Raw genomic sequence first — 27,431 nt, forward strand, 5'->3', positions numbered from 1 at the left:
GCCATATGGTTCTAAAAATTCCAAATAACACATCGGTGTAGTCAATTTCAGTTTCGGGTGCCGATAAGGCTTTCGATTTACACATTAAAGTAGAATTCCAAACAGATATTTCTATAAGTAACAGATAAAAGGTCAAATATCATGCAATTTACATATTAATCCCATAATTCATTTGATCCACTCAATTAGCATCTTTAATCACTGATTAGTAGCTAATTACAGGTTGGGGTTATTACACCCAACCAACATATCAGATCAGCATAATCTTCTGCAGTCTATCAACCGAAAGTAACAAAACATCAGCAACAGCCTTCAAGAGATCACCCCAAACCGAAACTAGCAAAAGCATCGCAAAATTGCAACAGTAGCATCTTATCACCACCAGTAGCAATAATACATCAATAATACAACATAAGTAAGCTACCAATAGAAACAACTATACCCAATGCCCAAGATAAAAACACTGCATCAACCATTATGAAAAACTCCATTGCTATTACATCTACTAACAGACCATCCCCACAACGCAACCCCTGAATTACTAGATGAATTTTCTTACCAGATGGATATTCTTTACAATGTCACAAACATTATAAGAACAACCTAGATCAAATGTTTTCAACCACAAAGCTAACCGAACCTTAATTAGCTCACACAACTCCTCCAAAATTGGTTGCTTGTTAGAAAATATAAACTCATTTTTGCATTTCCACACAGACCATACCACCGCTGAGGGGATAGCTCTCCAAAACTGTTTTTTTTTTTTTTTTTCTTTCTAAAATTCTAGCTCAGTCACCAGTTAAGTAGACAATTCACTGATCCTAGAGTTGCCCAAGATAATCCCCACCAGTCAATTATACTCACCCATATTTGCCATACAAAAGGACACAATAACATTAGATGGTTTACTGATTTCAATTCAGATTTGCAAAAAACACACGAAAAGCCTACACTGCCTTTAACATACCAATTTTATTTAGATAATTTGCTGTCTTGAGTCTACCTTTCCATGCCAACCAAGTAAAGAATTTGGCTTTAGGTGGAGAGAAATTATTCCATATTAATCCATATTAAACCAGCTGCTGTCAAAGTAGGCCCAGATTCTAGATCACCCCATTTGTAGGCATTGCTTACCTTGAAACCCCCTCCATGATCAACCTTCCATCTCACATGGTCCTCTATGTCAATACTTAACCTTGGCCCTACACCCAATCTGTCAGTAAGCCTTACTACTTCTTCTTTCTCCCACGCATGCAGATTTTTTCTAAAATTAAAAGACCACCGATCTGTGCTATCCTTTCTTGAAATCTGCACATGCAGTGACACATCTTTCTCTATACTCAACTGATACAACCGAGGAAATTAAGCACACAAACTAGAATCCCCTTACCAATTATCCACCTAGAACTGTACTATTCTATCATTCCGTACTCTAAGTTCCACATTTTCCATATAAAATGTAAAAATTCTTGGGTTAGATTGTGCCACATCCAGAACGTCCCTCCAGATCTTTGAAGTGGAAGCTGCTACAGTAGCTAATGGCACCCACCTTCCACCTATGGATCCATACTTGCTACATACAATTGATTTCCAAAGTGCACCATCCTCCACTGCATATCTCCACCAGCATTTGAGAAACATACACTGATTGGAAAGTCTAATATCTTTAATTCCAAAACCCCCTTTTTGTTTATTCATTGTAATCTCGTTCCATTTGACTAAATGAATTTTCCTCTTTGTATCTGTACCTCCCCACAGAAAATTAGCTTGCAGCCTATCAAGCTCTTTAGCCACACTTTCAGGAATCTTAAATAAAGACATGTAGGTGTCGTTTGGTAACACTTACGTTTTTAGTTTTCTGTTTATATTTACAAAAAATTTTAAAAACTCAAATAAAAACTTGTTTGGTAAAATTTTTGATTTATAAATCAGTGGTCTCAGTTTATAAATTTGGCCAAAAAAAGAAAACACAAAAAATATGTTTCCGTGTTGAGTTTTGAGTTTTTTTTTTTTTTTTTACCACCCAACACTAGCCACCACCCGCCACTATTTTCCACCACCGTCTTCCGGCACCACCACCTACCCCTCACCACCACCACTCACCACCTACCTGCTACTACCACCCATCACCCACCACCCGCCACTACCATCCACCGCCTGTCACCACCACCCACCACCTACTTGCCACCACCACTCACCACCCACCTGCCACCACCATCCATCATCTGCCACCACCACCCACCCGCCACCACCACGACCACTACCACCACCATCACCCACCACCACGACCACCATCACCCACCTGCTATCACCACCCACCACCAACCACCACCACCACCACCACCACCACCACCCACTCGCTACCACCTACCACCCACCACCCACCATCGTTACCCATCCACCCACCACCACCACCACCCGCCATCCGCCACCCACCTGCCCCCACCACCCGCCGCCACCACTACCACCACCACCCACTCGCCACTAGCCACCACCCGCCACCATTTTCCACCACCGTCTTCCGCCACCACCACCTACCCCCCACCACCACCACTAACCACCTACCTGCCACTACCACCCATCACCCACCACCCGCCACTACCATCCACCGCCTGTCACCACCACCCACCACCTACTTGCCACCACCACTCACCACCCACCTGCCACCACCATCCACCATTTGCCACCACCACCCACCCACCACCACCACGACCACTGCCACCACCATCACCCACTACCACGACCACCACCACCATCATCACCCACCATCCACCCGCCACCCACCTGCTATCACCACCCACCACCAACCACACCACCCACTCGCTACCACCTACCACCCACCATCCACCATCGTTACCCATCCACCCACCACTACTACCACCACCACGCACTCGCCACCATCCACCACCCGCCACCGTCACCTATCCACCACCCGCCACCACTCGCCACCCGCCACGGCCCACCACCACTCGCCACCCACCACCACCGCCACCACCACCACCATTCACTCGCTACCACCCACCACCTACCACCCGCCACCGTCACCCACCCACCCACCCACCACCACCACCACCACCGACCATCCGCCACCCACCTGCCACCACCACCCACTCGCTACCACCCACCACCCACCACTTACCCGCTACCACTTACCACCAACCGCCATCCGTCACCCACCTACCACCACCACTCACTACCTGCCACCACCACCCACTCACTACCACCCGCCACCGGCACCCACCCACCCACCACCACCACCCACCCGCCACCACCAGCTACCCACCACCCGCCGTCACCACTTTCCATCACCGTCTTCCGCCGCCACTTGTTACTACTTGTCATTTCTCACTCTTTTTTATATTTAAAATTTTTTTTAAACATTTTATCAATTACCAAACGCGTTTGTAATTTATGTTTTTCTAAAAATATATAAAAAAATAAACTAAATCCAATTTATAAAATTTTTATAAATATAAACTGAAAACGTAAACGTTACCAAACACACCGGTAGTAAATGAGAAGTGAGGACAAAACAGATTTGATTATGACCACTCGACCTGCGAATGACAGCAGCCTTCGTTTCCAACTTGACAACTTTTTCTTAAAATTTTTACCATTCATTTATCTTGTTCTATTTGAAATTCACGTAAATGGATAATAAATTTTTCTTCGTGTTTGTGGTATGACCACCCAAACAAGAATCACATAATTTAATAATAAAATTTTATTTGTTTATAATATGACCACATGAATTTGTATAATTGCTACTCTCTCGCAAATACTATTAAGTGTGTTTAGTTTCAATTTTCTATATTCAATTACCTAGAAATTGAGTTTTTTATTTTTTGTATTTTTTTGTTTTTAGCGAATATTTTTAAAATTCTAAACAATTTTTTTACTTTTTTAAATACACCTTACTTAGATGTATTTAAAAAGTAAAATATTTGTAAAAAAAAAATTTTAAAAAATCAATAAATATACAAAAATACAAAAAAATATATTGAATTCTCGTATTTTTTTTTATTTTTATATTTTTGGTATTCAGTGAATTTTTTAAAGATTTTTTTCATAAATATTATATTTTTAAATGTATTTATATTAGGTGTATCTAAAAATTAAAAAAATTGCTTAGAATATTAAAAAAAATAAGTGAAAATAAAAATACGAAAAATAAAAAAAATTTAGTTTTCTGAGAAGTGAATCTTAAAAATAGGAACCAAACAAGTTGATGGGTCAGATATCGGATTAGAATGAACGAAGTAGTTCATGGTTGTGGAAGATGAGAGACTATCCTCCACACCAACTTTGTTGATTCCCATTTTCCATTTCTTGTAATAAAAACGAAAATTGAATGACAAGCGAGTGCGATACATACCAACAAAGTTGCAACCAATATGTGGGTGATCAATATTAGCTCTCATTCACCACACTCTGGTATTCCTTGTTTGTCTAATTGAATTTTGAACAACTAATAAGTTACAAGAAATGCTATTTTTTTAGAATTTTTTATATAGAATTTTTTATTAGACTTATGTGACAGTAATGTATTTGATATAATAAAAAAATCTTGGTTTTTCTTCTTCTTCTTATTAAAGTTAAAAGCTCATGACTTAGTCACATCATTTTGTATAATTTTCTGTTTGTATTTCTTTGTTTGTATTTTATGTTTTTATGGATAGAACCAAGCTTCTCCAATTTAATTTTTGAACTGCAGGGTCTAATTTTCATGGTTGTGGGCTCACTTAGCATTCATTTTAATAATTTGAACTGTTCAAAAAATTATATTAACCGTACATCAAAAGTTACATGATCAGATCACATTTCTTTTTAAAATAGTGGACAACAAGTATTTTAAAAATAGATTGTCTATTTTTTATAATCATAATAATATAAACTGATTATATGACTATCGATATTCGATCAATTTAATTTTTTACATAAGTGATTTATCCAACAAATCTTATAAGTTGAACAATTTAAATTATTAAGATAAGATCAGAATAGGCCCACAACTATGAAATTGAATCCCCAATCCATTTTTTAAACTAGTCACAAGCACGGTTGATATGGAGACATACATGAAGGACATATAAGCGGACTAATTTTCAATGACATGGTGAAGTGAATTAATTAGGCAAGTAGCTTCCTTAGTGGGCTCCAAATCTAAAATAATTCCTCTTAGTTTGTTCGTAAAATTAGGTCAAATACTTTGTATTGTCTTCTTCAAAAGTTAATTTTTTTTGATGATTATTGTCGTAGTTAGGAAGATGGCTCTTTCAAGGTTCAATCATTCACTATATCTGGACTCTTAAAAAAAAACAAATGAATTGATTTGGCACATGGGCATTAGTGCACGTGTCCAAGAATTTGCATTGCACATGGCAGCACATGTATAGTTCTAAACTCACACAAATGACTCATCAAGTAATATTGATACTGAAAAATGATTTATCTATGTAATTTTTTCTCTCCAAACCCCTGGAACAATGTGAAAAGTAAAATTTAAAAAACCCACATTTAAATATTTTTTTTCAAAACTCTTCTTACATACATTTTATCTTGTTATCCTGTTAAAGAGATTGTGAGGAGAACAAATTATGTAAATATAACACTGATGATTTATGTTTATATAAAAAAAATTAAGTCTTTAACTGAAAAAATGACTAATCTTGCTATCTTTTTCCTTTTTGTGTGTGTGTTTGTGTTTTTTTTACCGAGGGAGTTAAAAACAACAATTGCCATTTTAAAGTTTTAAAAACAATTATTAAATACGGTAATATTAATTATACATCCTTTTAAATTGTACAAATTTTCTCTCTTAACATTTTTTTGAGAAATTTAATACTAGCTTCTCTAAAGTATTTTCATAATTGTTGCCCAAAACCCATGATTACCCATGTTTAGAAAATCAATTTAAGGAAAAAGTTATGGAGACAAAAAGACTAGTGAATCAACTTGCAACACTCTGGATTTACAACGTGTCTATTTTCAAGTATTAATCTTCATATTACCATTAAAATAAAAAAAGTATTTTTATTTTGGGGTTGGATGAGAATTAGAGAAATGGACTATAATTATGATAAAATTACATGACTATAATTATTAAATCAATTTAATTTTTATATAATTTCAAACATGGCCAGGGGTTGGGATTAGACCAGATAAGCCCATCATCTTTTATTAGACAAACACAAAACTAATATAAACACATGACTAAGATGAAGTCATGAAGCAAGGAGCTCAGCCGGGAGAGTGGATACCAGTCGTGAGGGCTAGGAAAAGACCAGGACCATGGACGATGGAAGGGAGTGTAGGTGTGTTCACTGTGTTTGTGGACAACCTACCAGCATCATTGAATCCAAAGGTTTGTTAAATCTTTTTACAAAGTTTGGAGTGGTAAATGATGTTTTTATACTGCAAAAGAGACGAAGGGTTACCAACACAAGGTTTGTTTTTGTGAGGTTTGATTGCTCTGTAGCAGCCAAAATAGCTGCCTAGAAAGCCAATGGTCTATGGGTGGATGATTGACCATTACAGGTGTACGGGGAGCAAATATTCCGGCGTGCCCGTATTCCTTTCTTCCAAGCTCCGTCGATATCCGATCACCTGTGAGCAAATAACGGTGAGCTACCCGGCGGTGTGTGGCCGGAAAAACCCTCCGACGGTCAAGTTAGCACACACCTTAGAGGGAATAGAGAGAAGGGAGAGAGTGTTTGAGTGTAAGAAATCCTTACAGATGTGTTCGTGTGTTGCGTATGGGGGGCGCAGACATGCTTATATACCTTCTGAGCCCCATATCCACTCCCAGTCATCTCCTGACACGTGGCTCTACTATCCCATCTGTCAGCATAAATCATGCCATTCACCACCTAACCTCAACTGCCTGACTTCGCAGCTGGAGCTCGGCAGCCGAGCTGCTCTTCCTCGGCCATGTCATGCTTCATACTCATGCGCCCAGCCGGACAAACACGTGGATGACCGGGCTAGGCGGCGTCTCGGCAAAGCCTAGCCCGGGCACCTCCTTCGGTTGGCCTTCCTGCCGGTCAATCAACTACCTCGGCTGACCGCGCCTTTCCGGGCGCCGGTCTCTCAGCATGCCTGGCTTCGACCATCCTCGGATCGAACATCCCGGTCTGACCGGTCGCTTCCCGGCCGAGCAATTTCTGTACGGTCCGGGGTGGCACACACTCGGTCCAAACTCTGCCCGGCCCAAGTTTTGGCTCCCCTTCTCTGGGCGAACAGTGGATCATCTCGGCCCAATGCGCTGCTGGGCTCTCAACCTGATCGGTCAATATCTCGGCCCAACCCCAGATCATAAATTACCCTCTCAATTGCCCCTTAATTCCGTCCGCGGAAGCGTGACTGGGATTATTCACTTCGACCGAGATAACATCTCTCCGGTCGTCAAGACGCCAAGCCTTCACCGAGCTAATCTGCTATCCTTCCCCGGTCATGTTCCTCGGCTTACAGCCTTTTCGTCGAAAGTAGCTCGGCTGGCTCTTCGTCTCTTCATCCCGTCGCTTCAATCCTGACGTAGCCATAAATGGGGACACGTGGCGTGCTCCCATTGGTCATCGAGAAGCCAACCCGCCGTTCTTGTTAGATTTTGAATTTGGGCGGTCTCTTTCGCCTATACAAACTCCCCCCCCCATCGTTCCATTTTTTCCTACTGCTGCCTCCATCTCTGACGATTCTAAAGCTCAAGCTCGACTGCCATTCTGCCATTCTTCGTGTTTAGGAAGAACACCTTCAGCCCTTCACAGGTAAGATACTCAATCCCTCTTATGTTGCTATTTTCTTTTATTTTACACACATTAGGGCACAAAAACGTAGCTTTTAGGGCATTGACCATTGAAAACGTCACAAACCTCCCACTGTTCTTGGCGTTCTTCGTCTTCTTGAAGAACGCTGAAGAACTGGGGTGAACCGGGCTCTGGGCCTTTTTTTGATCCAAAAAACCAACCAAACCGGGCAAACAACATGTTTGTAATAACCACGGCACAAACCGAGATAACCCAATTACTTGATCGCTTAACCGGGCTAAAATCAGGTCTGCTTGGGCGACCGAGCTCCTTAATTAGTCAACCGAGGTGGTTTGGCACCCTTACCGACCGAGCTGAAGTCTTGCTCCTAATGCGAAACCGCGCTCACTTACACTTGCCATCCTTTTCCTGCAGAGTCCAAGGGGACCATTGCCATTCCTGAACCTCTCAGGACCGAGCTGCAGCCAATTACCACCGTGCCCAACCCATCAACCGGGCTATAGTAAGTCGGCCACAAATGGGGAAATTCCGCTTCCTAGTGGACACTCCGGCCGCGCTAGCCGCTTTCAGAGAGGAGTACGGCGTCCCGGTCGACGTCCATCTCGAGCTGGCCGAAGAAGAAACCACGCCTTGGGGTAGGGAGGAATGCCCCTTCACCGTGCTGTCCATTGTCGAAGGGGGCCTTCGTTTTCCTCTTAACCCGCTGATTACCGAGTTCTTACGCCGAACCGGGCTAGCGCCAACCCAAGTGTCCACCAACACGTACAGGATAATAAATGGCGTGCATGAGCTAAATAACCGGTTAGGCATAAGCCTAGGTTTAGCCGAGATCCTACGCCAATACACACTTGGTCACACCGGCGACGGTCTCGCCTATTACCTGAAGATTCGACCGGGCCGAGAGAAAATCGTAACCGGCACACCAGACAAGGATCTTCATGACGACGATTTCTTCTGGGTGTCTGGTAACTATGAAACAGCCGAGACACCGGGCTGGATGATTAGCAAAAATTTTGGGAGCACATGTAAGCTGCGCAAATAATCTCGGTTTACACACTTATGTTTTCCGCAGTTTAATCATTCTCTTGTTTCTTTTGCAGCCATCCAAGCCTTGCAAGCCAACTACAATTTCTCCAACGTAGAGGCGATCAGGACCGCGCTTCGCTACCGGGATCGTGACTGTAACCAACTACTCGGCTATAGTTCTACATATAGATATTCCGCTCCCCGCCGGAGTAAAGTAACCGACTTCCTCAGAGCTCCTTCGCCACCGCCAGATCCAACCCTTCCCGACGTCCCGTTAATCCGGTTAACAGACGAGCAAGAAATGGCCAAGAGAAGTCGAATCAAGAACCTGCTCACCGCCACATCTGCCGAGGTGCCGAGCGTGGTAACCCGGTCGCCAACCGCCGGTCAATCCAGTGGCGCCGTGGTCGCCCTGGCCACTCAATCCGCCGGGCAATCCAGCCGAGAACTTTCTGCGCGGCGGGCCGGAAAAAGAGCTCGGGCAGATCCGTCCGCCGAGCTAGTCACCGAGCTCGCCACCGAGCACCCCACGGACGCCCCCGCCCCAGTGCCAGCCTGCCGCCCACATCTGAAGCACCGGGGTCAGGACATCCCGGCAACGGCTTCGATCAAGGCTGACAAAGAGCATCTGCTCGCCTTTGATCTGTCCAAAGCATTCCTACTACCGAGCGACGTGGTTGGCAGCGACCACGTCCCTGACACTCGGTTAGTCAAGTCATCAGTAAAGTCCATGGCCAGGGTAAGTCGGCGTTCTTTTGAAAATTTCACAAAGTGTTTGCCCGGTAATTTTTCTTCTCGGTCTCCTTTCTAACCTACTTCGCTTTTGTGCAGGCCATTCAAAAACAACATCTTGTCTTGGAGCGCATCCACCGGCTTAGGCAAAAGGCGAACGATACAGCCAGCCAGGTAGAGAGCCTTCAAGCCGAGCTCGGCCGGGCTAAAGCTTCTCTCGAGATGGCCAATAATGATAATAACAGGCTGCTCGGTCAACTGAATGCAGCTGAGAAAAAACAGAGCGAGCTCCAGGCCGAGGTTGACACTCTGAAGAAGGAGAAGAGGAAGGCTTGCCGGGCTGCCAACAACGCGGGTTTCAACGAGGCCGAGAAGAATTACCAGAAGCAAGTCTTTGCAACACAAGACATATACTTCAAGGCTGGCTGGAAATCCGCTTGCGAACAGCTCGGCCAGGGCTCTGACACCGACGTTTTTGCCAATCCTCCCAAAGCTTCACTACCGGTCTATCTCGTGCCATATGCCAACGATGTTTTCAGCGCTTTACAGACTGAGGCCGAGGAGGGACTTGAAGATGGGGACGGGGAGACAGATTCTGAGGAAGAAGAGGCCGAAGTGCAAGAGCAGCCCGGCAATGAGGAGCCCGGTGAACAAGATACCGGTCCAACCGTTGACCTTGAAGCCGGCGAGGACGAATTCACTCATCTATCCCCTCTAGTTTAATTTTCTTCTCTTTTGTATTTTTGCTTTCAACACTGCTGATGTAACCGGGCTTGGTCCCCACTTTTTGTAATGAATTTCTTATCAATGAAAATTCAAATTTTTGCAAGTGTATGCACGGTAGTAATCAGTTCTGTCTTCAGCAAAACATCTCGGTATAACTCATCGAACCGGAATACATAACACGGTCTAAGTACTTCAGCAGAACAAGACCAATTCATGAACCGAAATAGCCATCTCGGCTGTAACAAAGTTGAACAAATCAACACTTCCAACCGGAATACACCACCTCGGTTGGGAATCCAAAGTTGGACAAGACACCAACTCTTCCAACCGGAGTACATCATCTCGGTTGGGAATCCAAAGTTGGGCAAGACACCAACTCTTCCAACCGGAGTACATCATCTCGGTTGGGAATCCAAAGTTGGGCAAGACACCAACTCTTCCAACCGGAGTACATCATCTCGGTTGGGAATCCAAAGTTGGGCAAGACACCAACTCTTCCAACCGGAGTACATCATCTCGGTTGGGAATCCAAAGTTGGGCAAGACACCAACTCTTCCAACCGGAGTACAACATCTCGGTTGGGAATCCAAAGTTGGGCAAGACACCAACTCTTCCAACCGGAGTACATCATCTCGGTCCGTAACATAAAAATAATAATCCAAGTGCTAATGCAAAATGACTTCTATAATTTGACAAAAAGAATTACATTCTGCTTTGCAAGCCAAAAAATTGCTTTACAAAAAGAGGAAAGTAAAAAGCTTAAAAATAATACAATTTCAAGTTGGCCGCATTCCATGGCCGGGGTATGGCTCTTCCCTCTAGATCCTCCAAGTGGTAAGCCCCCTTGCCAGCCAGACCAGTGATCTTGTAGGGTCCTTCCCAATTTGCCCCTAGTTTGCCTTCTCCTGGCACCAGGGTGTTGCCCATAATCTTCCTCAAAACCCAATCCCCAACTTTGAACGGTCTGGGGTGCACTGTCTTGTTATACTTCTTGGAGAGCTCTTGTTGGTAGGCGGCCACATGGATGAGGGCTTTCTCCCGGCGCTCTTCCGCTAGGTCCAGCTCCAAGGCAATAGCCTCGGCATTTAGCTCGGGCTCAAAACTCTCGGTTCTGAGGGTAGGTATTTCAACTTCCAAGGGTATGACCGCCTCCATGCCGTAAGCCAAAGCAAATGGAGTTTCCCCGGTTGAACGTCGCGGGGTTGTTCGGTATGCCCAAAGTACACTGGGCAATTCCTCAGCCCACTTTCCCTTGGCCTTTTCCAGCCGTTTCTTCAACCCATCCAGGATAGTCTTGTTCGACGCTTCGGCTTGACCATTGGACTGCGGGTAGGCCGGGGTGGAGTTGTAGAATTCTATCTTCAGATCTTCACAAAATCCTCTGAATAGGCGACCGTCAAACTGGGTGCCGTTGTCAGAGATCAAAATCTTGGGGACGCCAAACCGCGTGACAACGTTCTGCCAGACAAATCGCTTCACGTCTTTCTCTTTGATGGTTGCCAAGGGCTCAGCTTCAACCCACTTTGTGAAGTAATCTGTGGCCGCGATGAAGAATTTCCGGTTGCCCGGTGCTGTTGGCAATGGTCCCACTATATCTAGCCCCCACATGGCGAAAGGCCAAGGACTGGTGAGGGGAAGAAGTTCCCTGGCAGGCTGGTGGATCTGATGGGCGAATTTCTGGCATTTCTCGCACTTGCGGACATATTTTTGCGCGTCAGCCTGCATGCACGGCCACCAGTATCCCTGCGAAATAGCTCGGTAGGCCAAGGACCTGCCCCCGATGTGGCTGCCACAAATGCCTTCATGAATTTCAAACAAGAAGGCCTCCACACTGTTCGGGTGCACGCACTTGAGATAAGGACCGGTGAAGGACTTCTTATACAACGCGCCTGATGGAGAGAGCCAAAACCGCTCGGACTTCACCCGGATTTTGTGTGCTTCTTTCTTGTCCGTTGGAAGAGTCCGGTCTCTGAGGAACAAGATCAAGGGGTCCATCCATGAAGGACCTAGCTCGGCGTAGAGTACATCTGTCTGCCCGGCGTTTTCAATGCTCGGCCGCGGAAGAAAGTCAATCAATAGGGGGTTTGGAGACGTACTATCGACCATGGAAGCGAGGCCGGCGAGTTCATCAGCCCGGCTGTTTTCTTCTCGGCCAATCCGTTGGACTCTGATTGCCTCAAACTGCTTGATATGGTCTCTGACCAGAGCTTGGTACTTCGCCATCCTGTCGTCCTTCGCTTCATATATCCCTGAAACTTGGTTAACCACAAGCTGGGAATCACTATATACCAGAAGCTCGGCAGCCTTCATTTGAATTGCACTCTTGAGCCCAGCAAGAAGCGCCTCGTACTCAGCCTCGTTGTTAGACGCCGGGAAGCCGAGTGTGATAGAATGCTCAATGGTTAGGCCGTCCGGGGATATAAGAACGATACCTAGGCCGGCACCATGACGGTTGGACGCTCCATCAACAAAAAGCTTCCACATGTCCCCCACAAAAAGCTTCCAGCAGTCAGATGGGTCCTGAGAGTTGCGAAGGGCAATGGGATCACAACTGCTCGGCTGTGCGGTGTCAAGTTTGGTGTTGACCGGTTCAAATTCAGTGCCCCTTGGTGATTCGACACCGGACTCAGCAAGTTGGTCCGTAATGCCCAAGTCCGTAGGCGAATCACCAGGTTGCGGTGTGAAGCCGGCCGCAAGGTCTGAGCTGCCTGGAACCATTACTCCTCCCCTTGAGGATTCGGCACCGGACTCAGCAAGTTGGTTCAGAATGCCCAAGTCCGTAGGCGAATCATCAAGTTCTGAGCTGTGTGGAACCATTCCTTCCCCCCTTGGTGATGCGGTACCGGACAGAGTGGATGGGTTGGTGATACACAACTCCGTCATCGTAGCACCGAGAGGTATTACCGTGCAAACTGAGGGAATTTCGATGGTGCGCGCTAACTCCGCGGCGCGACCTTCTGCAGCTGGTAGTTCCTCGGTTGGCATTGTGGGCGTCTCATCATCTGCCTCGGCAATGTCGACCGGGCATACCGGATGAGTGCCAGGTGAGAACTCGGCAACAAAATCGGCCAAGGTTTGCGCTTTGATTGCGGTGCGCGGCTGGAACTTCACATCGAACTGTCCCAACTCGACCGCCCATTTTAATATTCGGCTTGAAAAGTCTGCGCGCTCAAACAAGGCCTTGAGGGGGAACTCGGTCAGTACGACGATGGTATGGGCGTGAAAATAATGTGCCAATTTCCTCGAAGCCATCATCAGTGCCAACGCAAGCTTTTCCAGCGGCAAGTACCTCGTCTCAGCCGGCAGCAAGGTCTTACTTACGTAAAAAATTGGGAGGTGCTTAATTCCTTCAGCCCGGACTAACACCGCACTTACTGCGTGCTGGGAGACGGCAAGGTAAAGGTAGAGTTCCTCACCGGGCTCTGGTGTAACCAACAGCGGCGGAGAAGACAAATAATCTTTGAGCTCGGCCAAAGCTCGGTCACACTCGTCATCCCATGAGAACTTTGACTTCAATGCTTGAAAGAAAGGGCGACAGCGATCTGATGACCGGCTTATAAATCGATTAAGCGCGGCGGCCATCCCGGCCAGATGCTGCACGTCCTTAGCCGAGCTGGGTTGTTTCAATTCTTGCACGGCTCTGATCTGAGTAGGGTCTGCTTCGATGCCTCGGTTCGTGACTAAGAATCCCAAAAATTTCCCGGATCCCACACCAAAGGCACACTTCGAGGCGTTCAAGCGCAGCTTGTGCTTCTTCAGAATGGCGAACATCTCGGCTAAGTCGGACAAATGGTGTGCCTCATGTCGGCTCTTTACCACCATATCATCGATGTAAGCCTCCATTGTTCGGCCGAGCAAAGGAGCGAACATTTTGGTCACCATCCTCTGAAAGGTTGCCCCGGCGTTTTTCAAACCAAAGGGCATAACTCGATAGCAGAAGAGTCCCCTTGGAGTCGTGAAAGAGGTGATCTCTTGGTCAGGCCCATGCATGGCAATCTGGTGATAGCCGCGGTACGCATCCAAGAAACTGAGCCGATTGTGTCCAGCCGTCAAATCCACTAGCTGGTCTATGCGCGGCAAAGGGAAGCTGTCTTTTGGACAAGCTCGGTTGACTGTCTTGTAGTCGACACAAACTCGCCACTTTCCATTTTTCTTGGGCACCACTACCGTGTTGGAAATCCACCGAGGGTAGCGCACTTCCTGTATTGCTCGTGCCTCAAGCAAGTTTTTTACCTCCTCTGCTACTATCTCGGCGTGATGCAGCGCCGATCTCCTTGTTCGCTGGATGACTGGCTTTGCTCCAGGGAAGACATTGAGGTGATGGCAGATAAAGCTTGGGTCAAGACCAGGCATGTCGTAGGGCGACCATGCAAAGACTTCGATGTTCGCCATCAAAAACTCAATCATCTCGGTTCTCTCCATGGCCGAGAGACTTGAACCGAGCAAGAAGAATCTGTCCGGCTGCTCGGCATCAATCCGCACCTCAACTAATTCTTCAACAGCCTTGTCTTCTGCTTTGGTGCCAACATCATCCAAGACACTCCGGTCCTCCGGTCCCTCGATCATTTGAACGAATCCTTTTGCAGCCCGGCTCCCGTTGACCGCCACGAAGCACTGCTTGGACATGACCTGATCACCCCAAATCTCCTCGATTGCCCCCATAGCTGAGGGGAATCTCATCACCTGGTGGTAGGTCGATGCTACGGCTTGCATGGCGTGAAGCCATCCTCTTCCAAGGATAAGGTTGTACGTTGAAGGCACTTGTAGCACCCAAAACTCCACTTGCTTGACCACGGATCCCGCTTTGACCGGCAGGATAATCTTTCCCAATGGCCACTCCGGCTGCGAGTTAAATCCAACCAGTGGCGAAGTGGCCGGAGCCAAGTCTGTCTCACGGAGTTTGAGCTGTTTGAACGCATCATAATACATGATCTCGACCGAGCTTCCCTGATCGATCAAGATCCGTCTAACATCAAATTCTTTGACGCGTAGTGTTACTACAAGAGCATCGTTGTGCGGCGTCTGGATACGCTCTAAATCCCTTGAGGTGAAACTAATTACATCTTTCTCCTCTGTCTTCCCCCTTTTGATGGCAGGCTGTACTGACAAAACTTCCCTCATATGCTCTGCCTTCTTGATCATGCCCCGGAGTTCGCAAACGCGCTCCGGTTCCACGATGCCGTAGATGACATTAATAACTCCTTGTGGTGGTGCATCTCGGTCATCCTGTCCCCTGGGATCGACCGGAGCCTGATTTGGTTTCACGCCGCCATCAATGTAAAGGTCCAGATGCCCGGCTGCGACCAATTCTTCCAAATGTTGTCGCAAAGGCAAACAATCCTCAGTCCGGTGGCCCCTCTCTCGGTGAAACGTACAACGATACCGCGGATTGTACCCCTTTTGTCCATCGCCCAACTTAGCAGGAAACCGGACATACTCCTCGTCTCGGATTTCACTAAGTATGCGATAGATTGGAATCTTGAAAACCGTGGTTATTCCAGTCCTTGCCTTCATTCTTCTGTTTGCGTCCTCAATGTCATCCCGGGGGTAGTCATCCCGGTCATTCCGACGTCCTCTACCCCGGTTTTTACGATTTGAACCTCGGTCTGATTCCTCTGCTCGGTCATTTGAGCGGTTGGACTCTTGCCCAACTGCGTGCACCTTGCCTGCTGTCTTCTTGTCTGTTCCGACCGGAGTGGCCTTCACGGTGGAAGCCGACGCATCATCCTCTACTCGGATGTGCTCATTGATGCGCTGCATGAGCTGGCCCATGGAGGTCGGTTGGTGCATGGTAAGCGAGTCCCGCAGTCTATGTCCGACCGGGAGACCGCGCTTATATTGCGTGATAGCAAGGTTGACCGGGCAGTCTAAGATCTCGTTGAAGGTTTCCCAATACCTTGAATTGTACGCCTTCAGTGTGTCGCACGGTTCCATCTTGACACTTAGCAAGTGATCGACTTCCTTTGGTGTTTTTGTGTTGGTTTTGAAGCGCGTAACAAACGCCTCGGCCAACTGATGCCACCTTTGTATGCTCCCTTCCGGCAACCTCTCGAACCACTTTAGGCCCAGCTCGCCTAAACTTGACGGGAAGATTAGGCACATAAGTCCGTCATTGCGCCGATGTCCGGCCATAACCTGTCGGAAATGGCTCACATACATGTACGGATCGGTTTTTCCGTCGTAAAGTGTGAACTTAGGCTGATGGAAGCCTGCCGGAAGCGGCGTTGTTTCTATTTCCAGGGAAAAAGGAGTGGCACTCAGCCTTGCCAAGTCTGTATCTTCGAATATTGGCATTGCCTGGCGGGGTGGAGGCATTCCGACCTCCTCGCTGCCGTGAACCCCGTAGGAGAGCCGCTGGAAAGCAGGTATTCTCTGAGCTTCGTGCCGGCGAGCCCGCTCCCTTAACACTGCCCGTAGGTCCTCTGACTGAGCAGAATAAGAGTACCTCGACGTCGTCGCCGGACGTGAGGGTTTGTAAGTGCTGTCTTGCGCGCTAGACTTTTCTGCATGCATGTCGGAATCACCAACCTGGTAACTCCTGGTGATGGAAATGGACTGAGTACGTCGTTGACTCTAATCGCCTGACCGGCGGGATGAGGTGCGCTCACTGTGGTCTCCCACTCCAGCTACACCTTTCCCTTTGACATGCCGCTTAAGATCCTCCATTTCCCCCGCCATCCGCCTGATGACAGCGTCTTGGTCCCTTAACTTGCTTTCCAATCGCCTGGCGTGTGAGTCTCTCCGCCGGTGACCGTCTGGGCTCCGTGAATGCCCATGACTCCTTCCGCGCTTATCCCGCGCGTCTCCTGACTGTCCTCTAGTGGGCGTCCCCAAGTCAGCCATTGGATGGACGGCAGGTGGTCCCTCTCTCCTTCGGGTATACTCCGGGGTGGCTCCGTCGATGGCGGACAACGGGAACTCGTCGTTGTTCGCCATGGACGGCGATCAGATGAACCTGGAAGACAAGGTTTTGTCTGTCAACTTTCCCACAGACGGCGCCAATTGTACGGAGAGCAAATATTCCGGCGTGCCCGTATTCCTTTCTTCCAAGCTCCGTCGATATCCGATCACCTGTGAGCAAATAACGGTGAGCTACCCGGCGGTGTGTGGCCGGAAAAACCCTCCGACGGTCAAGTTAGCACACACCTTAGAGGGAATAGAGAGAAGGGAGAGAGTGTTTGAGTGTAAGAAATCCTTACAGATGTGTTCGTGTGTTGCGTATGGGGGGCGCAGACATGCTTATATACCTTCTGAGCCCCATATCCACTCCCAGTCATCTCCTGACACGTGGCTCTACTATCCCATCTGTCAGCATAAACCATGCCATTCACCACCTAACCTCAACTGCCTGACTTCGCAGCTGGAGCTCGGCAGCCGAGCTGCTCTTCCTCGGCCATGTCATGCTTCATACTCATGCGCCCAGCCGGACAAACACGTGGATGACCGGGCTAGGCGGCGTCTCGGCAAAGCCTAGCCCAGGCACCTCCTTCGGTTGGCCTTCCTGCCGGTCAATCAACTACCTCGGCTGACCGCGCCTTTCCGGGCGCCGGTCTCTCAGCATGCCTGGCTTCGACCATCCTCGGACCGAACATCCCGGTCTGACCGGTCGCTTCCCGGCCGAGCAATTTCTGTACGGTCCGGGGTGGCACACACTCGGTCCAAACTCTGCCCGGCCCAAGTTTTGGCTCCCCTTCTCTGGGCGAACAGTGGATCATCTCGGCCCAATGCGCTGCTGGGCTCTCAACCTGATCGGTCAATATCTCGGCCCAACCCCAGATCATAAATTACCCTCTCAATTGCCCCTTAATTCCGTCCGCGGAAGCGTGACTGGGATTATTCACTTCGACCGAGATAACATCTCTCCGGTCGTCAAGACGCCAAGCCTTCACCGAGCTAATCTGCTATCCTTCCCCGGTCATGTTCCTCGGCTTACAGCCTTTTCGTCGAAAGTAGCTCGGCTGGCTCTTCGTCTCTTCATCCCGTCGCTTCAATCCTGACGTAGCCATAAATGGGGACACGTGGCGTGCTCCCATTGGTCATCGAGAAGCCAACCCGCCGTTCTTGTTAGATTTTGAATTTGGGCGGTCTCTTTCGCCTATACAAACTCCCCCCCCCATCGTTCCATTTTTTCCTACTGCTGCCTCCATCTCTGACGATTCTGAAGCTCAAGCTCGAATGCCATTCTGCCATTCTTCGTGTTTAGAAATGGAGGATATTATGGTATGAGAAAGTAGAGGAAGAGATGTGGTTATAACATTCAGATCAAATGAGGAGAGGGCACTGAAAATATCATCTAAAAAGGAGCTGATTTTGGACTGGTGCAAAGATATTGCTGAAGGAAAACCAGGGCAGGTATTGGAGCAGGAAAGATGTGTATGGCTCAGCTACTATGGCATCCCATTACACCTGTGGAATAGCTCCAATCTAAGAAGGATCAGTGAGGTCCAGGGGCAAGTTTTATGTTTTGAGGGAGATATGAGCCAACCACTATCATTTGTGTGTGCAAAGGTTAAGGTCTCCACCAAAAGCATGGAACCCATAAAATAAATTCAGTTGTAAATCTGGAATGCAGTGGGATGGTGTTTCCAGTGAGAGTCTACGAAAAACATGTGGTAACCGTGAAAACACTAAAACTTATTTGCAGATGCCACAAGCTTCAAGATATGGATGAGATTGGTAGTTCAAATGTGTTAGAGAAACAATGTGTGGGTCGGAATTGTAGGAAGGATGAAGATGATGATGCTGATATGGAGGATGAATCAGCTGCTGATTTGGAGGTTGGGTATGATGTGGCTAAAAAAACTAGGCTAGCTGGTGGAAGTTGGAGTGTGGAGGTAGAGAATGTGGCATGCCGAAGGAGTGTAACGAAAGCTAAAGATGTTCAAAGTGATGTAGGAAAAGTAATCAGTGCTGAGGCCTGCAACATAATGATGGAAGTGCGAAGCCAGAGGATCAACTTAACAGAGGAGACGATAGTCAGTCAGAGCATGGAAAATCAAGTGTGTATGGAAAATCATGTTCGAAGTTATGTTAGAAGTCTAGGTGGGTCAAGCCTAGAAAGGCCTGGTGTGAATATTGAAGTGATTTTGGGCCAAAATAATACACTAAGTCAGGGGGTGCGCTTTGTAAATCACAGACTAGGCTGGGGCAGTAGGATATAACTGTAAGAGATAAACCTGATGAAGTAGGGCCATTTGCGAGAGTTTCAAGCTTTTCTGAAGCCCATGAGAAGGAGCCCAGTAGTAGACATACAAGGCATAGAAAGGGGAAGGAAATGATTAGTAGCAGAAAAAAATCTAATCAAAATTTTCTAAGGAAAAGGTCGTTCAAGCTAATGAGGAAGTATGGGAGCAGAGGCGCTTCAACAAGTAGAGCACTGCCCAGGGCTGCAGTCTGGCGAGAAGAATGACGGCAATGTCCCTAACTGCATCGATAAAGGGTGGTGTAGATAAAGGGAGGGTCGTCCTGAATGAAGCCGAAGCAACTTTGAAAATGGGAGAAGTCCTCGGTGTACAACTTAATAGGAAAAGGCCAAAGTGTTAGAGAAAATAGTGGACCTTGAATTGAAGGACAAGGAACGCATTGAAGAGGGGGTGAGAGTTGGGGTATAGAGTACAGCAGCTGGGGGGGAAATAAGAGTAATAGTGGTTAATTATGAAGATTCTATCATGGAATATTAGAGGGTTGAGGAGAAAGGAGAATAGAGGCAAATTAAAGGAGCTTTTAAAGGAGAGAAATGTAAATATTGCTTTGTTCCAAGAGACAAAGAAGTCAGAAATAACAGAGGATGAAATCAGATCTGTGTGGGTAAGGGGCAAAATGGAGTTTATGGTGGTGGATGCTGTTGGCTCTGTAAGGGGATTATTGTGTATTTGGGACCCAAATGTCTTCCAAGTTAAGGACTGCTGTAGCAATAAAAGATTCATATTATTATCAGGTACCCTCTTTAACCAATTTGATTGTGCTATTCTAAACATTTATGCAACTAATGATATGGGCTCAAGAGGGAATCTGTGGAATTGTTTATTGAAATTGAAGTAGGAATTCCCTAATCCCTGGTGTTTAGGAGGGGATTTCAATGAGATTATGCAGATTGGGGAAAGGAAAAGGTGTTTAAGGAGAGATAGAGGCACGAAAGAATTTAATGAGTTTATTGATAAGTGTAAAGTATCTGATTTACCACTACTTGGGAGGAGGTTCACTTGGTGCAATTCATGTGTTGGTGAGAAGTGGAGTAAAATAGATAGAATACTAGTAGACCTAAAATGGCTTGAGGTGTTTAACCTAAAGTTGTGGGAACTACCAGTCCGGTGCTGTTCTGCTGTTTTGTGATGAAGTTTGGTGCTGTTCTGCTGTTTTGTGCTCTCTGCTGTTTTCTTTCTTTTCTCAGTCTCTACTGTTATCAGCCTTTGCTGCTAATCTCTAGTTTTTTGTGTGTTTTTTCTTCTTAGTCTGATGTTGTGGCAGCATCTTTGCTCTCTGGTTTGTTGGTTCCTTACCAACTGGCGCTTGGAGCCTTGTAATAGCTCCAAACTTTTCTTTATTGATGTATCTTATTATGCCTTATATGTTTTCATCAATAAAGATTTTCTTTACCGACAAAAAAAAAAAACATGACTAAGATGAAGTTTCAAGAAAACATGATAATTACTTCTTCAAAGCGGGTTAAGATTACTTCGTGAAATTCTCCTCCCAGAATCAACATGCAAATAAATGCGTTGCAAAAATGTCATGGTTATACAAAGCCAGTGAGGCCAGTCAAAGGGCTAATTGGTACAGTAACAACAATACATAAAATGTAGGCATTTCTTCTGGGGGTGAAAGAATAACCGGAAGAACCGAACGAACCGACCGAACCGTACGATTTTCGGTCGGTGTTCTATTTTTTTTTCGGCCGGTTCGATTCGGTTTATTATTTTTTTGTACATTTGGTTCAGTTTATGGTTTTTGATTTTTTGAACCGAACCGCACCGAACCGAACCGATTCATATAATATTAATAGTCTTGAAATCCTAGCCATCCACGTCGCACCATCTGAGCCGTTCGCGTGTCTCACTATGTTTAAAAAAAAAAAAAAAAAACACACACCACACGTATACACGGTTCACACCAACCCACCACACACCACACCATAGATTTTTTCTCTCTATTTGTCTCTTTGTTTTCTTCCTGAGAAGAAGCTCTCTCAGTTTCTCCATTTTTTCTCCATTTTTCTTAGACTGTCACTCTCTCTCTCTCACGGCCCTCTCTCGCCATCACTCTCTCTCACACACACTCTCTCTCTCAAGAATCAAACGAGAGCTCTCTGTTTCGAACGAGAGACACCGACTGTCACTCTCTCTTTCGCACTTCCTTCACTCATCAACGAAGCAGATGATGAAGATCTTGGTGGGTTTGTAGCAAAATCAACAAGCAGAAGCTTAATCAAAACCCTAAGGTGATTTTCGAAAACCCTTTTATTGATTGTGCCCTAATTTTCGAAATCCCTTTTATTGATCTTGGTGGGTTCTCAGTTTTCCATGCAATTCCAGCTGTTTATTGTTTGCTTTGGTTTTGTTTTTGATGCAACTGTTACTTGATTGCTGTGAATGTTGTGCTATCAGTTTGAATTTTTGTAAAAAACTGATCTTTTATTTTTTTGGGATGAGATGTTGAAATGGGGTTTTGGGTTCATTGGGAGTTGAATGTGCTAGGTTGCTCTAGTTTTGTTGATTGGATTGGAGTCTTATAGTTGAAAAATTACACGCTGCATCAAATTAGTCTTAGGATTTTCTTCTACAAGCCATGCTTTTGACAAAATTTGCCGCTTGTATTTTGGGTGACCCTCTTTTTTTGGAAGATTGAAAAGTCTAGACCCCCTCAATCCCACGATTTCCTCCAAGAACCAAAAATTTTATTTTTTCTCTATTTTTTACATATTTTTTCGTAAAAAATTTAAAAATCATCTAAACATGTTATTTTTTTTTTATCCCATATTTTAGTTAAAATGGTAAAATATTATTGAAATAGTTTGTTTCCAAACGAGACCTTAGTACTAATATTTATGCCTCTCAAGTTTTTATTTTTATTATTTATTTTTTATACAACTTGTTATTCGGCTCAAAAAATCGACTAATTTGGGGACCATCTTACTGTCCACTAGAGGGTTTCATTTAAAATTAGGGCAATTACCATTTAAATACCGTACGAATTGGTCCGAAAAAATTATTTACATTTATGAGGTTTTGAATTTTAGACCATGATGAGAGTACATTGTAGGCCCAAGCTTTGACCACCAAAAGTTTATGCCTCTCAAGTTGTTTGCCAAGTAACATCTTGTTGATTTTGATTTGTAACACTTGTTATCGTTATATTATATTATATTATTTAAAAATGAATATTGTAAATGAATTGTGCAAATTCAAAAAAATAGAGCAAAACTTCATGACTTTTTAATCCCAAAAAAAAAATAAATACTTGTGACCTCATTCCCATGCTTGATTCACTTGAGTAGCATTTTGACTTCAGAATTTTTGTAGTGGTAGTTTGGGGACTACTATGGTGCAAACAAGAGGGTTAAACCCCAATCCTGTCAAAAATTTTGATTCTAATACTTCTTAGCATTGTTAAACACATTATACTTCACAAGGCAAGAGTCCATTTGGAGGAAGAATTTTGATTTGCCCAGTTTTTATTCTAAATGATGTATAAAAATTTATTCCAGATCATCACAATTTTGAAAAGTTAATTCAATTAAAGAATTAGAAGGAAAAGGTAATGAGCTTTTTTTTTTCTTTTCTTTTCTTTTCTTTTGCCCATGGTGCAACTTATATCAAAATTTGAAATGAAAAGTAATTCTATGATTATATGGCAATGAGTTCAAAGCAGCTTTTTGATTTCTCACAGCACTTGCACAGTAGTAATTCTTTGATGCTCCTCCTGGGTGCTATCTTATAATTTATATCAATCTGAAAGGTTTATGCTATCATAGATATACTGTTGTTGGTAGTTTATGTATTTGATTTGGTTCTTGGATTTCTTTGATTCCAAAATGAAGTAAGAGACACTCATTTGCCTATATTTAAAATGTAGTAACAGACTGTCTGTGTTTTGACATTCTTTTTTTTTTTTTTTAAAATTGTTGTGCTAATGATATATAAAGAAATAACAAATATATATATATATATATAATGGTTTTCAAATTCTTGTTGTTATTATGTTTAGATGGATGAAAATATGCTTGAAGTGCCCAATGAAACTGAAGAACCTATGGTACAAGAAGCTAAGGAAACAAGAACAAAAAAAAAATCTGATAATGTGGGTAAAAGACCACGGTCTTTGGTTTGGGATCATTTTACGAAATTGGATTGTGAATCTGGCAAAAGGCCTAGGGCCTCTTGTAATTATTGTGGTGTAACTTATGCATGTGATCCGAAGATTAATGGGACAAAATCAATGCTAACTCATATAGAATCAAGGTGTAAGAAGTATCCTTTAAGGGAAGATGCAAAGCAAAGTACCCTAGGTTTTAAACCAAAAAAGGATGGTGATGGAGAAACAAGTGGTAATCTTGTAGCTGTAAGCTTCAGTGTTGATGCATGTAGAAAGGCCCTAGCAAAGATGATAATAATAGATGAATTGTCTTTTAAATTTGTGGAGGGTGAGGGATTTAGACAATTCATGCGTGTGGTGCAACCAAAATGGTTAAAAATCCCCTCTAGGATTACCGTTGCCAAGGATTGGATGTCACTATATTTTAGTGAGAAGAAGGTTTTGAAGAATGCACTTAGAGATCAACGACTATGCCTTACCACAGACACTTGGACATCCGTGCAAAATCTGAATTATATGTATCTCACCGCACATTTTATTGATTGTGATTGGAAACTTCACAAAAAAATTCTTAACTTTTGTGTAGTTCCTAACCATAAAGGTGAGACACTTGGCAAGGTGATTGAGCAATGTTTGGTAGAATGGGGGATAGATAAGTTTCTCACAGTTATCGTTGATAACGCAAGCTCAAATAATGGTCTCATTAATTTTTTGAAGCGAAAGAGGAAAGCTAGGAAGAGTACCATATTAGAGCATGAGTTTTTACATGTGAGGTGTTGTGCTCACATATTGAATCTAATTGTTTGTGAGGGATTGAAAGAAATTGATGACTCCATAACAAGGATTCGGAATATTGTGAAGTATGTGAGATCCTCTCCATCTAGGATGGCTAAATTCAAATCATGTATTGAAACGGAGGGCATTGAGTGTCATGGTCAACCTTGTTTGGATGTAGCTACCCGATGGAACTCTATATATTTCTTGTTAGAGCGGGCTTTACCATTTCAAAAGGCTTTTGAGCGGTTAGAAGATGAGGACACACACTTCCAGTTAACTCTTAGAGAGGATGAGGTTGGTGAAAATAGTGAGGAGGGTGAAGTTGGTGGTGAGATTGGTGAGGAGGGTGAGATTGGTGAGGGATTTAGAGTTGGTCCAACTAATAGTGGAAAAGGAAAAGAGAGAAGAAAAACAATTGGGCCACCGACAAGTTATGATTGGATGAAAACGAGGTTGTATGTCAAGTTTTTAAAATTGTTTTACAATGCCACATTGCGTTTTTCGGGTTCTTTGTATGTTACTTGCAATGCATTTTTTTCGGAGATAATGTTGATAAAAAGTGCAATAACCGAATTGTGTGTGCATAATGATCTAAGTTTGAAATTATTGGCACATGGCATGAGTTCAAAGTTTGACAAGTATTGGGGTAAGTTTGACAAGATCAATTTGCTATTGTTTGTTGCTATTGTTGTTGATCCTCGTTACAAACTTAAATATGTGCAATGGTGCTTGGAAGAAACTTATGAAACTCAACATGTTGATAGTTTGGTAAACAAACTAAAGAGAGGATTGACAAGGTTATATGAGTGGTATGTTTTGAGTGTTCTAAATGGAAGTATGCAACCACAAAATATGGGGCAACCATCAAGGGAAATGAATTTGGATAAAGATCATGACACAGATGTTTGAACAAAAATGAAATCCAAGTTTAAGATGCATTTGGAAGAAGAAAATCATATGGTTAAAAAGTCCGAATTGGAGAGGTATTTGGTGGAGGGTTATGAAGAAGATGATGATAATTTTGATATATTGGGTTGGTGGAAGACTAATTCCACTAGTATCGCATCCTCTCTCATATGGCTCGTGATGTTCTAGCTATCCCCGTTTCCACAGTTGCCTCAGAATCCGCTTTTAGCACGGGAGGACGTGTTCTTGATCCATTTCCCAGCTCTCTATCACCCTCTATGGTGGAAGCTCTCATCTGTGCGCAAAATTGGTTTCGTTCCCCATCTCAAATCAGTCTTACAGATCAATTGGAAGAATTAGAGGAGCTTGATTCAGGTATTTTTTTTCTGAAGTCACAAGTATTTCTTATTTTCTTTTCTTTTTTTTAAATGAAAATTATATGTTTAACACTTTAACCTGTTGTGCATTGGGTCTTTTTTTAGTACTTATGGAAGGAACAAGCAATAAGGATGTAACTGTTATTGATTGATGCTTGAAAGCAAGGGTAAGAAATTGAATAGTTGATGTAATTTTTTTTTTTGTTAAATTGAATTATGTTGATAATAATTTTATTTTTTTTACAGGTCTCTTTTGCTTGCTTAGTTGGAAAGTTCATGTTGCTGCTGCTTGCCTTAGATGGTTTCTATTTTATGTTTTTGAGTTTTGAGATTGATTAATGGTCTGTAATATGTATTAAGGCTTAGATTTAGACACATCGTTTTATGGTTGGATTGGATATATGGTTGGTTGATGGCTTAAACTTGCCTTAGATGGTTTCTGTTTTATGTAATGGTCTGTAATATTTATTAAGGTTTAGATTTAGACACATAGTTTTATGGTTGGATTAGATATATGGTTGGTTGATGGCTTAGACTTGGATTTGGATACAAGGCTTAAACTTTATGATTGGATATATGTTATTTTTCATTTTTTTGTTGGTATATGTTAATAACAGGGCAGGGGCCTCAAACTTATGCAAGAATTACATAGCTTTAGGCCCACATTTTATGCAAATGGATAAGAATATAGGCCCAAAATGTGAGGCCCAAACCTATGCAGGAATTACATGGCTTGAGGCCCAAATTTTATATAAATGGATAAAAATATAGGCCCAAAATGTGAGGCCCCAAACTTATGCAGGAATTACATGGCTTGAGGCCCAAATTTTATGCAAAATGAATAAAAATATAGGCCCAAAATGTGAGGCCCAACCAGCAAAAAAAAAAAAGAAAAAACTGAAAAACCGAAAAACCGAAAAATCGCACCGTAATAAACCGAACCGCGCCGGTTTATGTCATTTTTTTGGGCGGTTCGGTTCACAAATATGTAAAACCGAAATTACCGATTCGGTGCAAAACTAGTGAAAAAATCGACCGAACCGAACCGAACCGATTTCACCCCTAATTTTCTTCACACAATACACAGTGTATATATATATAGAGAGAGAGAGAGAGAAAGAGAGAGAGAGAGAGATTGAACCAAGGGCTTAGCATGTCACATGCACACTACACAACTCTATATGTTGCATAAAGTGGTTTCTTTTTCTTTATAAAACAAAACATTGGCAAATTGGCAATGCATTGCAGACTTGTACATATCTGCCAGCTGTAGAAAGTTGTTCATTGGATGGATCACCTTTGATCTCATAATATATACTGTGAATTATGTCCTTGGTAGTTTTTTTTTTTTTTTTGAAGCGAAGAAAATTTTATTAATGAAATTCAATTTTTTTTTTTTTTTTTTTTTTCAAATTTTTTGTCCAAAAAGTATATAGAGTACACTATCTGAAAGGCTTAGAATGGCTTCAACAATTTTAAAAGGCTTAGATAGGCTTAGAGAACCTATCAGAATATTCTCTACCTGTTATTGTCTGAAAGTACTTCAAGATTTTGAAATCTCATACTAGAGTTTAAAAGGTCTATGTCACGGTGTCAAATCCTTATTAGTCAAAAATTATTTTTCATGCAGCATAGAGAAGGGACTCATTATTATTTTATTGTTTCGTATATAAGCGTACTTGAATTCTTAACTTTTTAATAAAGTGTTTATTTTTCAGAAGAAAAAAAAATCATGAAATCAATATATCATTTAAGTGGGAGAAGGGTCGTTGCTGTGAAAATTCTAGTGTCCTAGTTTGATAATTGAAATGGT

Source organism: Camellia sinensis, chromosome 8 (assembly GCF_055761805.1).
Source record: "Camellia sinensis isolate YWXY chromosome 8, ASM5576180v1, whole genome shotgun sequence".
NCBI classification, from domain to species: Eukaryota; Viridiplantae; Streptophyta; class Magnoliopsida; order Ericales; family Theaceae; genus Camellia; species Camellia sinensis.